This window comes from Oncorhynchus tshawytscha, linkage group LG16 (genome assembly GCF_018296145.1).
Source record: "Oncorhynchus tshawytscha isolate Ot180627B linkage group LG16, Otsh_v2.0, whole genome shotgun sequence".
Classification (NCBI taxonomy): Eukaryota; Metazoa; Chordata; class Actinopteri; order Salmoniformes; family Salmonidae; genus Oncorhynchus; species Oncorhynchus tshawytscha.
Window position 1 is genome coordinate 9,085,391 of NC_056444.1, and position 14,153 is coordinate 9,099,543.

The window sequence follows — 14,153 nt, forward strand, 5'->3', positions numbered from 1 at the left end:
CTTAACATTTTTAGTTGGCCCAAACTTAGCTGACTGATTCACTCATATCTTAAACATTTGAACCGGGGACCGATGCGTATCGGTGAATCGAAGCTTTTCCCTAGTACTTGCATGTCAACATGTCCTCACATCTCCTCAGTGGCGATTTTAGCATCTAAATCTTGGTGGTGCAAACTCAAAAGCAATGCATGCCAGCAAAGCCACAACACAACCCTACACAACACATTATTTGGACTATAACGGAGCAAATGGTGCGCAGAAACTGTTAGGGCCTATATAAAGCTGTCCCAACAGCAGAGTCCCAACCACAGTCCCATCACCACTGCTACACCTGGCTATCAGCGGAGCCTTGTCTGGCAGCGAAACAGTTCATTCAGCCTCATTTACTGCCTTTAAAAAAACATAGCTGATATGGCTGACTTGCTTAAACAAATGTGGTTTCTCCTGACCATTGAATTGTACGGAACATAAGTGGATAAGATAATTCATAAGTGGAAAAGATAATTCATTAACCTCTCTGGGATCGTTCGGGACGCTAGCGTCCCACCCCGCCAACAGCCTGTGAAATTGCAGGGCGCCAAATTCAAAACAGAAATCTCATAATTAAAATTCCTCAACCATACAAGTATTTTACACCATTTTAAAGATACACTTCTCGGTAATCCAACCACAGTGTCCGATTTCAAAAAAGCTTTTCGGCGAAAGCAGAACATATTAGGTCAGCAACTAGTCACAGAAAGCATTCAGCCATTTTCCAACCAAAGAGAGGTGTCACAAAAAGCAGAAATATAGATAAAATGAATCACTAACCTTTCACGATCTTCATCAGATGATATATCCCAGGACTCAATGTTACACAATACATGTATGTTTTGTTCGATCAAGTTCATATTTATTTCCAAAAACCTCCGTTTACATTGGGGCCATGTTCAGAAATGCCTCCAAAACATCCGGAGAAATTGCAGAGAGCCACATCAAATAACAGAAATACTCATCATACACTTTGATGAAAGATACATGTTTTACATAGAATTAAAGATGAACTTGTTCTTAATGCAACCGCTATGTCAGATTTCAAAAAAGCTTTATGGCAAAAGCATAATATTCAATAATCTGAGAACAGTGTTCAGCCACAAAAGCAAGCCATACAGTTACCCGTCAAATTGTGGAGTCAACAAAAGTCATAAATAGCATTATAAATCTTCACTTACCTTTGCTGATCTTCATCAGAATGCACTCCCAGTACTCCCACTTCCACAATAAATTTTTGTTTTGTTCGATTACGTCCATATTTATGTCCAAATACCTCCGTTTTGTTCGCACGTTTAGTTCACAATTCCAAAGGCACAATGCGAGAGCGCGAAATCCAGACGAAAAGTCAATGAGTTCCATTACAGTTTGTAGAAACATGTCAAACAATGTTTACAATCAATCCTTAGGTTTAAAAAAAATCCTCTTCAATAATATTCCAACCAACAATAGCGTATTCATTGCAGAGGAAAAAGAAGGACCGGCGTGACCGCGCAGTAAACAACTGATTGGCCTCAGCCTAGTCCACTTGTTGAAACAGCTTTTATTCGACCCCCTTCCACAATATAAGCCTCAAACAACTTTCTAAAGACTGTTGACATCTGCTGGAAGCCTTGGGAAGTGCAATCTGGCCCCATAGACACAGCATATTGGATAGGCAATCACTTAAATGAAACGACAAACCTCAGATTTCCCACTTCCTGGTTGGATTTGTCTCAGGTTTTCGCTTGCCATATGAGTTCTGTTATACTCACAGACATGACTCAAACATTTTTGGTACTTTCATTTGTTTTGAATTTTCTTTCAATGATGTACCAGACTTGTGGAGGTCTTCAATTTGTTTTCTGGGGTCTTGGCTGATTTCCTTTGATTTTCCCATGATGTCAAGCAAAGAGGCACTGAGTTTGAAGGTAAGCCTTGAAATACATCCACAGGTACACCTCCAATTGATTCAAATGATGTCAATTAGCCTATCAGAAGCTTCTAAAGCCGTGACATCATTTTCTGTAATTTTCCAAGCTGTTTAATGGCACAGTCAACTTAGTGTATGTAAACTTCTGGCCCACTGGAATTGTGATACATTGAATTATAAGTGAAATAATCTGTTTGTAAACAGTTGTTGGAAAAATTGCTTGTGTCATGCACAAAGTAGATGTCCTAACCGACTTGCCAAAACTATAGTTTATTAACAAGAAATTTGTGGAGTCGTTGAAAAACGAGTTTTAATTACTCCAACCTAAGTGTATGTTAACTTCCAACTTCCCCTGTTCATATCTCCCTGGCATATTACATAATTTATGCAGCAGCATACAATACCTGTTTGGACTCACTTTATTGTGCTGTGCTCACTTGTCATCAAAGTCTGGCATTCTCTGGATTTATGGTGCTTTCAAGACAACTGGGAACTCAGGAAAAAAACAAGGTCAATCATGACGTTAGTGATCTTCAGGTCGGAGCTCTAGAAAGAGTCCCGAATTCCAGACTTGGAATTCTGAGTTGGATGACTGTTCAAAACTTATTTTCCCAGTTGTCTTGAACTCACTGAAGTCTGAGATTTCCCAGTTGTCTTGAACTCACTGAAGTCTGAGATTTCCCAGTTGTCTTGAACTCACTGAAGTCTGAGATTTCCCAGTTGTCTTGAACTCACTGAAGTCTGAGATTTCCCAGTTGTCTTGAACTCACTGAAGTCTGAGATTTCCCAGTTGTCTTGAACTCACTGAAGTCTGAGATTTCCCAGTTGTCTTGAACTCACTGAAGTCTGAGATTTCCCAGTTGTCTTGAACTCACTGAAGTCTGAGATTTCCCAGTTGTCTTGAACTCACTGAAGTCTGAGATTTCCCAGTTGTCTTGAACTCACTGAAGTCTGAGATTTCCCAGTTCGAAGTTTCCAGTTGTTTTGAAAGCGGCAGAAGTCATGGCCAGCGTTGAATGTTTATCATTTTAAGCTTGGAAAAGAGACCCATAAACCCAGACTTGGACAACACATCTACTCCACTGAATAGCAGGCTAGTGATTGCTTTGCAATGCTTACAGTATCACATTCGGCCGTGATTGGGAGTCCCATAGGGTGGGGCCCAATTGGCCCAGCTTTGTTTGGGTTTGGCCGGGGTAGGCCGTCATTGTAAATAAGAATTTGTCCCTAACTGACTTGCCTAGTTAAATTAAGGTTACATTTAAAATATATATATATTTTTAAAGTTAGCCACGGATTCCTTCCAAACCACTCATTGTTGAATTTGTGATTTCCAAATTTCTGTGTAATGTTAATGTCCAATGGCCGATGAGCATCAATACGTTTTATCTATAATTTCTCTTCATATGACAAGGGTGGACAAGGCTTTGCCAGTAGATTGTCAACTTGATTCATGATGCTAGGATTTTCAAATCATGTTGACATGATCAGTCCAATCAAAGCTACTGTAGATATAACTTGATTTGACGTCAACTTATCTGTGGCCAACTACCTTGAGCCTTCTTGGACGGGCACGTCTAATGTAACTCTATGGCAGCACTCAAGGAGCTTGAATTTTTTTAGCTCTACCTGTAGATTTTGCGGTGACGTAGTGTCCCCCTTGAGTGAGAGAACACTGAGCCAATCACGGCGCAACTACAAAACATTACCAACCCCTATTATAGCTAAACAGGTGGCCCTGAATGACGGGTCGCCCCTGATCTTAGGTCAACACCAAGCATTATATATTTCAGGCATGTTTTTCCAGCACTGTGGTTTGTGGCGAGCCATTAGCACTCTCCAAATGATGCATGCTCAGATCCTACCCAGCTCAATTGGCCTAAGAAATAAACAACCCCTCCCCTCGTACGGTACCAGTGTTTATTGCTTGCGGGCTAAACCGTTAGCCTCTAAGACACGGTAAGGGCCCTGTGGCTGCTAATTTATAAACGGAAGCCCTTTAACTTAGCGTCAACCTGGAGAAAAGATAGCCTTTGTTTGCATGCATGTCTGAATAGCCTTGCTTTGGGGCCTGTTATTGCCTTTGGCCCTGGTATTTTATTTTATCACGATCCCCATTAGCTGACGCCATGACGACAGCTAGTCTTTTTGTAGTCGGAATAACGACAACTCGTCTTCCCTTATTCTCTCACTAGGGATAAGAGGTTGATTTAGGAGTGAAGGCTACCCACACAGAAAACTATATTACATTTCAATTTATTTAAAGTGACGGTAAATGTATTTCACATACATGTAGCGTCATTTGCATCTTTGCTCAAATGCATGTAATGCCTGACAATATTCCAGAAATGCATATGACATCTAGTTTACAGGGTGGCCAAAGTGGTTACTAATTCAGTTCTTAAATTCATCTTTAAATATTGATCAATGGTGATCGTGGTCAGCAAAAAAATAATAATAATCAAGTTTGATTTCACCTAATTGGAACATTCTCTCATTCCGAGCACATGTTCAACTTCATTAAAAAAATATGTTTCTCAAGAGGTAAAGAATGACTGTAGTAAGGGCCTGTCTTCAGCTTAATAAAATAATGTAAAAAATCTAGTGCCTGATGTTTTTGTTATAATTATTTAAAAAAAAATCTATTTAAAAAAATATATACACATTGTACAACACTCCACAATATGTCAAAGTGTAGGTCTAGATCTTATACTTCCAATGAGTGGTAGTATATGACTCTACGTGGATGGATAGCAGTGTTATGCTGTGTTCGTAGCCAAGTGGGAAATGTACCACATCTGGGACAAATTCACTTAACCGGCCCTCCAACTGGTAATTACTAGATACATGATCCATGTATCCCCCTGTGACAGGGGGAATGGAAGCTTGTTGTGTGCAACAGGGAGGGGCAATAGAATGCAAGCTTCACAAAAATAAATAATACATTAAATAAACAAGAAATTGTTAAAACATTTGTAGTCTTTAACAGGGTTGACGTGTTATGCTCATCCTGCTCAGTTTTTTCCCACAAAACACCAGAAAATTGCCAAAAAGAGTAGAACCAGTTCACCTGCTTTTACATAAAGACTAGAACCAGCTCACCTGCTTTTACATAAAGACTAGAACCAGCTCACCTGCTTTTACACTATGATTTGACTGTTAGATGTTCAATTATTTTTACTTTAAAAATGAATGAGGCTGATGAAAAAAAACATTCTCGAAAATGGCCGCCGATGTGATTATGCATGAAAATGATCTTCCCCTCGCAAGGCCTTTGTGTGCCAGTAAAGTTCTACACCGGTTGTAAATCGGATTAATGTGCTTAATTTTAAGAAGTTATTCGGCCACTTTAGTTGTGATTACAAACCTTATCAAAACATATAGGCCTGTGGGCCAGGCTACATGAGGTGTGATACTAACCTTATCAAAACATATAGGCCTGTGGGCTGGGCTACATGAGGTGTGATACTAACCTTATCAAAACATATAGGCCTGTGGGCCAGGCTACATGAGGTGTGATACTAACCTTATCAAAACATATAGGCCTGTGGGCCAGGCTACATGAGGTGTGATACTAACCTTATCAAAACATATAGGCCTGTGGGCTGGGCTACATGAGGTGTGATTACAAACCTTATCAAAACATATAGGCCTGTGGGCTGGGCTACATGAGGTGTGATTACAAACCTTATCAAAACATATAGGCCTGTGGGCTGGGCTACATGAGGTGTGATTACAAACCTTATCAAAACATATAGGCCTGTGGGCCAGGCTACATGAGGTGTGATTACAAACCTTATCAAAACATATAGGCCTGTGGGCCAGGCTACATGAGGTGTGATTACAAACCTTATCAAAACATATAGGCCTGTGGGCTGGGCTACATGAGGTGTGATACTAACCTTATCAAAACATATAGGCCTGTGGGCTGGGCTACATGAGGTGTGATACTAACCTTATCAAAACATATAGGCCTGTGGGCCAGGCTACATGAGGTGTGATTACAAACCTTATCAAAACATATAGGCCTGTGGGCTGGGCTACATGAGGTGTGATACTAACCTTATCAAAACATATAGGCCTGTGGGCTGGGCTACATGAGGTGTGATACTAACCTTATCAAAACATATAGGCCTGTGGGCCAGGCTACATGAGGTGTGATTACAAACCTTATCAAAACATATAGGTCTGTGGGCTGGGCTACATGAGGTGTGATACTAACCTTAACAAAACATATAGGCCTGTGGGCTGGGCTACATGAGGTGTGATTACAAACCTTATCAAAACATATAGGCCTGTGGGCTGGGCTACATGAGGTGTGATACTAACCTTATCAAAACATATAGGCCTGTGGGCTGGGCTACATGAGGTGTGATACTAACCTTATCAAAACATATAGGCCTGTGGGCTGGGCTACATGAGGTGTGATACTAACCTTATCAAAACATATAGGCCTGTGGGCCAGGCTACATGAGGTGTGATTACAAACCTTATCAAAACATATAGGCCTGTGGGCTGGGCTACATGAGGTGTGATTACAAACCTTATCAAAACATATAGGCCTGTGGGCTGGGCTACATGAGGTGTGATTACAAACCTTATCAAAACATATAGGCCTGTGGGCTGGGCTACATGAGGTGTGATTACAAACCTTATCAAAACATATAGGCCTGTGGGCTGGGCTACATGAGGTGTGATTACAAACCTTATCAAAACATATAGGCCTGTGGGCTGGGCTACATGAGGTGTGATTACAAACCTTATCAAAACATATAGGCCTGTGGGCTGGGCTACATGAGGTGGGCGAATATGATTTGAAAAAGTCGAAAAGAAAAGCATACGCTGTTTCTTGCCTTACTGCACACAAGCTGGGCATCATTCACAAGTGATTGGCTAAAACATCATTCACAAGTGATTGGCTAAAACATCATTCACAAGTGATTGGCTAAAACATCATTCACAAGTGATTGGCTAAAACGTCATTCACAAGTGATTGGCTAAAACGTCATTCACAAGTGATTGGCTAAAACATCATTCACAAGTGATTGGCTAAAACGTCATTCACAAGTGATTGGCTAAAACGTCATTCACAAGTGATTGGCTAAAACATCATTCACAATTTTGCACGCCCAATTTTTCAGTTTTTGATTTGTTAAAAAAGTTTGAAATATCCAATAAATGTCGTTCCACTTCATGATTGTGTCCCACTTGTTGTTGATTCTTCACAAAAAAATACAGTTTTATATCTTTATGTTTGAAGCCTGAAATGTGGGAAAAGGTCGCAAAGTTCAAGGGGGCCGAATACTTTCGCAAGGCACTGTATATACATACCAGTACAGAGTCAATGTGCAAAGTTCTTGACACAAACTGGTGCGCCTGGCACCTACTACCATATCCAGTTCAAAGGCACTTAAATGTGTTGTCTTTCCCATTCAGCCTCTGAATGGCACACATACACAATCCATGTCTCAACTGTCTCAAGGCTTAAGAATAATCATTTATCCTGTCTCCTCCCCTTCATCTACACTGATTGAAGTGGATTTAACAAGTGACATCAATAAGGGATCATAGCTTTTACCTGGACTCACCTGGTCAGTGTATGTCTTGGAAAGAGTAGGTGTCCTTAATATTTGTAAACTCATTGTATGTTTACTCTGTCATAGCTTTTATTAAAAAGTCCAAATTTCATGCTAAGATTTTTATATTCAACCATTTTACAAGCCAAATTACAAGTCAAATGCCACTACATTCATGCGTAGCGTAGGGTACAAGTTGTGCTTCATGGGAGATTGGGTTTGGTCAGGGTTTTGTCCTTCCTAACTCTTTCCTTTCCCTTTCTTGTGACTGGGTGGGAGTTGTTGTTTGTGATCTCTCTCTGTGAGTGTGTGTGTCAGAGAGGGAAATAGTGAGAGTTATGAGGAAGAGGTAGAAAATCAGAGGACGAGCGAGAGAGAGAGAGTGCTGCCTTGTTGTTATGCCTGATGGCTCTTTCTTCTTCAGTAACAGCTGGAGGTGCGAGGCCCGCAAGGGTGTGTGTGTGTGTCTTTGTGTCTTTGTTTGTGTGTGTGTGCATTTGTGTGCTTGTGTGTGTGTCTTTGTTCGTGTATGTGTCTTTGTGTCTTTGTTTGTGTGTGTGTGCATTTGTGTGCTTGTGTGTGTGTCTTTGTGCTCGGGTGTCTTTGTGTGTGAGAGAGAGACGGAGAGAATTTAAGAAGGCTAGATGTTATTGTTGCTGCTACTGTTGTTGCCACATTGTAAGTGGTGTGAAAGGTGTGCCAGGTTTCTCTGGAACAGTCTAGAGGAACAGACGGAGCCCGGAATACGCAATGCCCCATTGCCAAACACACGCAATACTCAAACACACACACACACACAATTTTAAATTACAGAAGATAATATCTCTTGGAGTGGGACACGACACCTTTAGAAAATAAATTGCTGTCCTAGAAGGGTTCTTCGGTTCTCCCCATAGAACACATGAAATAACCATTTTTGGTTCCAGGCATGTATTTATTTATTTTATTTCACCTGTATTTAACCAGGTAGGCTAGTTGAGAACACCTTTATTTAACCAGGTAGGCTAGTTGAGAACACCTGTATTTAACCAGGTAGGCTAGTTGAGAACACCTTTATTTAACCAGGTGGGCCAGTTGAGAACACCTTTATTTAACCAGGTAGGCCAGTTGAGAACACCTTTATTTAACCAGGTAGTCTAGTTGAGAACACCTTTATTTAACCAGGTAGGCCAGTTGAGAACACCTGTATTTAACCAGGTAGGCCAGTTGAGAACACCTTTATTTAACCAGGTAGGCCAGTTGAGAACACCTTTATTTAACCAGGTAGGCTAGTTGAGAACACCTTTATTTAACCAGGTAGGCCAGTTGAGAACACCTGTATTTAACCAGGTAGGCCAGTTGAGAACACCTTTATTTAACCAGGTAGGCCAGTTGAGAACACCTTTATTTAACCAGGTAGGCTAGTTGAGAACACCTTTATTTAACCAGATAGGCCAGTTGAGAACACCTGTATTTAACCAGGTAGGCCAGTTGAGAACACCTTTATTTAACCAGGTAGGCCAGTTGAGAACACCTTTATTTAACCAGGTAGGCCAGTTGAGAACAAGTTCTCATTTACAACTGTGACCTGGCCAAGATAAAGCAAAGCAGTGCGACAAAAACAACAACACAGAGTTACACATGGAATAAACAAACACACAGTCAATAACACAATAGAAAAATCTGTATACAGTGTGTGCAAATGAAGTAAGGAGGTAAGGCAATAAATAGGCCATCGTGGCGAAGTAATTACAATTTAGCAGATTAACACTGGAGTGGTAGATGTGCAGATGAGGATGTGCGAGTAGAAATACTGGTGTGCAAAAGAGCAGAAAAACAAATATGGGATGAGGTAGGAAGTTGGTTGTATGGCCTATTTACAGATGGGCTGTGTACAGCTGCAGCGACCAAGAAACTGCTCTGACAGCTGATACTTAAAGTTAGTGAGGGAGATAAGTCTCCAACTTCAGTGATTTTTGCAATTCGTTCCAGTCATTGGCAGCAGAGAACTGGAAGGAAAGGCAGCCAAAGGAGTTGTTGGCTATGGGGATGACCAGTGAAATATACCTGCTGGAGCGCTTGCTACGAGTGGGTGTTGCTATGGTGACCAGTGAGCTGAGATGAGGCGGAGCTTTACCTAGCAAAGAATTTTAGATGACCTGTAGCCAGTGGGTTTGGTGACGAATATGTAGCGAGGACCAGCCAACGAGAGCATTCAGGTCGCAATGGTGGGTAGTATATGGGGCTTTGGTGACGAAAACGGATGGCACTGTGATAGAATGCATCCAATTCTCTGAGTAGACTGTTGGAGGCTATTTTGTAAATGACATTGCCGCAATCAAGAATTTGTAGGATAGTCAGTTTTATGAGGATATGTTTGGCAGCATGAGTGAAGGAGGCTTTGTTGCAAAATAGGAAGCTGATTCTAGATTTAATTTTGGATTGGAGATGCTTAGTATGAGTCTGGAAGGAGAGTTTACAGTCTAGCCAGAGACCTAGGAATTTATAGTTGTCCATGTATTCTAAGTCAGAACCATCCAGAGTAGTGATGCTAGTCGGGCGGGCGGCTGCGGGCAGCGATCGGTTGAAGAGCATGCATTTTGTTTTACTAGCATTCAAGAGCAGTTGAAGGCCACGGAAGGAGTGCTGTATGGCATTGAAGCTTGTTTGGAGGTTTGTTAACATGCGTCCAAAGAAGGGCCAGATGTATACAGAATGGTGTCGTCTGCGGTAGAGGTGGATCAAAGAATCCCCCGCAGCAAGAGCGACATCATTGATATATACAGAGAAAAGAGTCGGCCCGAGAATTGAACCCTGTGGCACCCCCATAGAGACTGCCAGAGGTCCGGACAACAGGCCCTCTGATTTGACACACTGAACTCTATCTGAGAAGTAGTTAGTGAACCAGGCGAGGCAGTCATTAGAGAAACCAAAGCTGGTGAGTCTGCCGATAAGAATATGGTGATTGACAGTGTCAAAAGCCATGGCAAAGTTGATGTAGATGGCTTCACAGTACTGTCTTTGATCGATGGCAGTTACGATATCGTTTAGGACCTTGAGCGCGGCTGAGGTGCACCCGTGACAGCTCGGAAACCGGATTGCATAGTGGAGAAGGTATGGTGGGATTTGAAATGGTCGATGATCTGTTTGTTCACTTGGCTTTCGAAGACTTTAGAAAGGCAGGGGCAAGAGGGATATGGGTCTGTAACAGTTTGGGTCTAGAGTGTCTCCCCCTTTGAAGAGGGGATGACCGTGGCTTTCCAATCTTTAGGAATCTCAGGCGATACGAAAGAGAGGTTGAACAGACTGGTAATATGGGTTGCAACAATGGCGGCGGATAATTTTAGGAAGAGAGGGTCGAGATTGTCTAGCCCAGCTGATTCGTAGGGATCCAGATTTTGTAACTCTGTCAGAACATTGCTGCGGGGGTTGGGGTAGCCAGTTGGAAAGCATGGCCAGCCGTAGAGAAATGCTTTTTGAAATTCTCGATTATCGTGGATTTATCGGTGGTGACAGTGTTTCCTAGCCTCAGTGCTGTGGGCAGCTGGGAGGAGGTGCTCTTATTCTCCATGGACTTTACAGTGTCCCAAAACCTTTTGTAATTAGTGCTGCAGGATGCAAATTTCTGTTTGAAAAAGCTAGCCTTTGCTTTCCTATCTGCCTGTGTATATTGGTTCCTGACTTCCCTGAAAAGTTGCATAACACTATTTGATGCTAGTGCAGTATGCCACAGGATGTTTTTGTGCTGGTCAAGGGCAGTCAAGTCTGGAGGTAGAACCCTTCTGTTTCAGGTAGAACTTTTTTGGGGTTCCATGTAGAATTCTCACCACACAGGGTTCTACCTGGAACCAAAAAGGGTTCTACCTGGAACCAAAAAGGGTTCTACCTGGAACCAAAAAGGGTTCTCTATTAGGGAAAGAACACTTTTGAACCCCTTTTTTCTGACAGTGTAAGCTCGTCGAGACTGTAATAACACAGTAAGATATAGCTTGACAAATGAAACACAATCCTGTCTCCCTCTCATCCATCTTTGGTCCATTATCTTTTATCTTCAAATTTCAGTTCAATACAAAACCTAATTTCAATACCATAACGAAATTAGGACAAGCGTGCTTTATTCTCTAAACAAAGTTAGTTTGTTCAGTGGAAAACTCGATGGGGACTCCATCTACCATTTTGAACCACACGTGTGGAATACAATAGAAAAATACAATAGTTGGTGTGTTCGTTTAAGCAGACTGTGTTTGTCAATTGTTGTGACCTAGAAGAAGATCAGATCAAATTTTATGACCGATTTATGCAGAAATCCAGGTTTTTCCAAAGGATTTACATACTTTTTCTTGCCACTGTATGTTGTCTCAACCCACCAAATACAAACCACTTACTATTTTCTCATTTTCAAAAGGTCCCAAGCTCACATTCTTAGAAAGTACTCACAAATCCTCCTGTCTTAAAAATCCTACGGTCGCCTGAATAGAGCAGAAATAGTGCCCTGCTCATTAGGAGAATAGCAGACATTCTTCCTCCCAATGTCCTTCTTCCTGTGTTTTGAGCCACTCTGAGCGGTCATTAGTCCACGCTTCCCATTTAACAAGACAGCTCATCGGAGATACAGAGAAAAGCAAGGAACAGCGACAACTGAATTCCACCGTCACACACACACACACACACACATTCTAGAGATTTGTCCATGAGCATTTAAAAAACTCAGTCAGGGTCTCAACTTAATGATGAAAGTTAGAATAGTAGAACACAAGGCATTGTGCATCAGCAGTTTCCCTCTTGTTATATGTCACTAACTGACAGTCACTCAATTAGCTCATGTCAGTTTACATTGTTTAGATTGGTAAATGAGTCTAGTTAGTCTAGCCAGCTATCTACAGTTAACTTGTAGTAATCATCATCATGATTTTTTAATCACGGTGCTGAGTTAATAGGAGTTTATGTGTAGCAGCTACTTGTATAGCTAATAGGCTATGTGTTTGTAGATGGACTGAGGTGAATGAATCTACAGCAGTCAAGGGTGACCAGGGTCATTATGGCTAGTTTTTGCTCTTCAACAAACATAATTTTAAAGAGTTACAGAAATGTAGTAAATAGGTTTTAACTTTCTTAAACTGTCTAGGCATTAGGCAGATAGCTTAGTGGTTAGCGCATTGGGCCAGTCACCGAAAGGTGGCTGGATTGAATCCCTGAGCTGACAAGACATCTGTTGTTCTCCCCCTGAACAAGGCAGTCAACCCACTGTTCCCCAGCTACTGAAGATGTGGATGAAGATTAAGGTTGCCCTGCAATGTGGAAGACACATTTCAGTTGAATGCATTTAGTTGTACAACTGACTAGGTATCCCCCTTTCCCTAATGAAATCTCAGATGGCCATGAGGTGCTGAGCAAAGGGGATGTAGCTCTTGTTCATAAGGTCAAGGATGTACCATTTTCTACTAGTCACACACAAAACACAATACATAAATGCGCATACACACTATATCTCTCCTGCTATCTACCTCATCTCCTTCTTCCTCTCATCCTCAGGTCGTAAGTTCATCATCGCCAATGCCCGGGTGGAGAACTGTGCCATCATATTCTGCAACGATGGCTTCTGCGCCATGTGCGGCTACTCGCGAGCAGAGATCATGCAGAAACCCTGTACCTGTAACTTCCTGTACGGCCCTCAAACCAAGCGGTTGGCCATCGCCCAGATGGCCCAAGCACTGCTGGGCTCGGAAGAGAGGAAAATGGAGATCAACCTGTACAGGAAGGACGGTAGGACCATACGCAGTGTGTGTGTGTGTGTGTGTGTGTGTGTGTGTGTGTGTGTGTGTGTGTGTGTGTGTGCGTGTGTGTGCGTGCGTGTGCGTGTGTGTGTTTTGCGGTGAGGTTGAAAACTTGTACAAGTTCAACCTGCTTAGTTACTATGGTATCCAAGACCCACTGTACCATATCTTCTATACTTGGTTCATATTCATGACTGTATTTGCTAGTCTCTTGGTGTATTCTCAAGTCCCCCCTCTGATGCCTGATCATTGGTTGTGTCAGTCATCCTGGTTTGTGAGGTCATATGAGGAAAACACTCAGGAGGAATATCCCGGGAACATGCAGTGCTGCCTGGTCTATCAGGCTCTGGGCTGGTGGCCAGTGACACACTACTCAATCACCTCCAGGTAATAGAGATAGACACCCCCCACCGGGTGAGATATGTCAGACAGGTCCAACTGAGGAAAGCGCTACAGTATGATAGAGGAGTCAAAGAGAAAGCAAGACTGATGAAGTGAGATACTGAGAAAAGGTATAGGTGAAAAAAATAAAGGAAGAGAGAGGGCGGCTGCAGTTCTCAGTTCCTGGAGAGTCCCACTGGAAGGAGGTGAGAGAGAGGTGAGAGAGAGGTGAGAGAGAGGTGAGAGAGAGCTGAGAGAGAGGTGAGAGAGAGGTGAGAGAGAGGTGAGAGAGAGGTGAGAGACAGGTGAGAGAGAGGTGAGAGAGAGCTGAGAGAGAGGTGAGAGAGAGGTGAGAGAGAGGTGAGAGAGAGGTGAGAGACAGGTGAGAGAGAGGTGAGAGAGAGCTGAGAGAGAGGTGAGAGAGAGGTGAGAGAGAGGTGAGAGACAGGTGAGAGAGAGGTGAGAGAGAGCTGAGAGAGAGGTGAGAGAGAGGTGAGAGAG

The 14,153-nt window shown here is 42.3% G+C and overlaps 1 long non-coding RNA gene across 1 annotated transcript in view; it reads left to right on the forward strand.

Moving 5' to 3' along the window:
- LOC112215287 overlaps window positions 1-13,936 on the forward strand; it is a 34,276-nt gene extending 20,340 nt beyond the window's left edge. The window contains exon 3 of the long non-coding RNA XR_002948210.2: window positions 13,030-13,936. This is a non-coding gene — a long non-coding RNA (uncharacterized LOC112215287). The remainder of the gene's footprint in view (window positions 1-13,029) is intronic.
- The last annotated feature ends 217 nt before the right edge of the window (window positions 13,937-14,153 follow it).